Below are 2,732 nucleotides of genomic sequence, written 5' to 3'. Positions count from 1 at the left end.
CCCCGGCCACCTCCACCTCTGACTTGCCCCACAACCTTAGGGGTTTGGGATGGCAAAAGGTGCCAAGGGGTGGGTGGCCACAGTATTGATTTTGTCCAAGACAGCCGCCGCCGCCGCCGCCACCACTGCCGCCGCCGTGGCCAACCAGACCCACCTCTGGTACCCACTCGTCTACAACACTACTACCCCGTACCTTCTACCTTCTACCTTCTACCTACATCTACACTTACACCTATGCCCACTTCCGTCTTCTGCTCTACCAACACCCTTTACTCAACCTACCCGACGCCTTTCCAAGTTAGCGTTACTCGCTGCCGATAAGAACATCACATTCTTGGAATTAGGATCGATCGGACCAGTATTTATACGTCGACCTTATTGCGCCTCTTGAGCTATTTTACGTGCTAATTATAGGACTTTTTTATTCTTATAAATAGATAGTCGGAGAATTTTTATTTTAAAAATGGATAGTAATGTTCAATGCATTGTGGGGCACGACTTTGGCCGCTTCTTAGCAGTTTTTAAAATATGATTTCTGTCTGAGGATTATCTTGGGCATTGTATTTTCCACGAAGTTATGGACATACTTTAAAACTAGATGGTCCAGACTGTCAGGCTGCGGAACCCTCGAAGTAACGATAGTTTAGAAACTTTGGCTACGGCAAACGACGGGCCAGCGTGAGAGCTAGAGCATCTGCTCGGTAGTTAAAATGCATGTAGTCCCTCGAGTATCGTATTCAAATACAGGATCAGTCCTTCGACCTTCTATTCCTGATCCCGACGCCAGCGTCGATCCCGATTCCGAATCCTCGAGAAAACTTTCTATCCACCATCGCCACTTTCATGAGAAACGATTCTGCACCCTCGCCTTCTGCGATTCCACGCGCATTTTCCCATATAGGTTACTGCTGCTTCTGAAAGATTCCGCCAAGAGACAGTGAGGGGTCGGTATGAACCAATGATAAACCGAATAGGGGTCGGGCGAGAGAGAATAGAAAGTGACTAAAAATCGAGAAAAAGACACCCTGGACGTTCCAGCCTCTCCCTTCTCTTCCTCCTGGTCTACGTCGCTTCTCAAGAGAATTTATCGTCCTCCAGTATCTATGGACACCTCGGTAGCACAGCCACGACTACGCCTGGCGTAGAACGAGATGCCAACGAAAAATGAATGAAAGCCATGATGTTACAGGGGTGTTTTTATCGGGGTCCAGTAGCACCCAGTCTCTTCTCTGCCAGCTAAACGCAACCCCTATACTTCGGCCAGTCGATATTGTATTCATAGTCGGTACTAAGAGATGAGATATCGGAATGATTCATGGGAGCCAGGTCGAGCAGAATTCGTATTAGAGCGCGAAAAATATCCACGTAATTTCTACGCGTTTGACATCGATTTTAGCCCCTGCTGTACAAATATCGAAGAAAAACTACCCTACGCAAAAGACGATTTTGACATTGAGAAAATGGATGGTAGTTACACTTTTTTTTTGTGGACGTAAATTTACTACGTAATCGAAGTCTGATTATGTCCGTACTTTAACCACTTGGGTCTAGGCGGATGTCAATTCTATAAGAGGATCTATACTGATCTAGACAAAAGAGGCTGAGGGGTTTGATACTCTGAGGGTCTGAGGACCCTCTCGCATGTATCCAGCTTAGCGTGACCGCAGTTTAAGGAGCTTTGGCTTTTGTTTAATCCTGCACTGAGTAAAAACGAGACAATCCTGTGCTTTTCCAGGGACCTCGACTAGATTCTGCCACCTTTCAGGTCCTCGGGATGATTTGACGAAAATCCCTAGCGAAAAGTAAGGCTCCGCTGTCAGGTAGTGTCAGTATCTTAATCATTTTAAATGGCTGCCTGCCACTTGTATCGTATTAAGGATTTCTACATTTTATCCTTTCTTTGTTCCATGATAATCTACTGTTGTGTTTTTTTGCTTGATGTACACGCGTTTTATCATACATGACAAGATGTAGAATTGTCCTTCAATTTTATTTTATGCAATTAGTTGAGTGCAAGGCGACCATTGGGTCGACGATAACTATAAGTAAATAATGATATTGAATTTTTTATCCGTGTAAGACATTGTCAGTATTAAAAAAATTTAATAATTAACCTATCATTTTAAGGATTTTTAGTATAACATTCAACGAGGTCGATTCACGTTTATTGATTCGACTATTAAAATCATCCCTTGGTAGTTAGATATAAATATTTTGTTTAGTGGTTGCTGCAACGGAGCCCTCTACTCTAGTGCATCTAGTAGGGGATGAAGGATTGAGAAGCGCGTGACGATCGCGGTTCACCAGCGGAATATTCCGCGGCGGTTTGCATCGCGTTTTCTCCTCAATTACGTCAATCCACTCACGACCCCCCGAGTAACGGAGTGACTACTCGAATCGAAGCCCTCGGGTCCTTAATCGGTCAAGTGATCGTAGTAACCCCCTCAGACTCCCGATTCTCTTCTCGCGGTCCAGTCAAGAGAACAGGAGAAATGGCTAATTCCGGATATTTATGTAGGGGATAAAGTAGGGGCTGTTACGGACTCGAGATCGCCGCTATAACCCTGGAGAGCCAGAAGCGACCAACTGACCAGAAAATTAACCCTCCGGCTCGATGCGATGGAAACGGACTTCGCGAGCTTGCTGGAATCCCTCACCTGCAGCGCGTGCCCAGTCCCGTGATTTCGCATCCCCAATAAGAAATCAGGAAAACGGAAGTGGCAATCCTGGAA

The sequence above is a fragment of the Cephus cinctus genome, unplaced genomic scaffold (genome assembly GCF_000341935.2).
Source record: "Cephus cinctus unplaced genomic scaffold, Ccin1 Ccin1_scaffold0661, whole genome shotgun sequence".
Taxonomy (NCBI): domain Eukaryota; kingdom Metazoa; phylum Arthropoda; class Insecta; order Hymenoptera; family Cephidae; genus Cephus; species Cephus cinctus.
Note: the sequence above shows the minus strand (reverse complement) of the source record.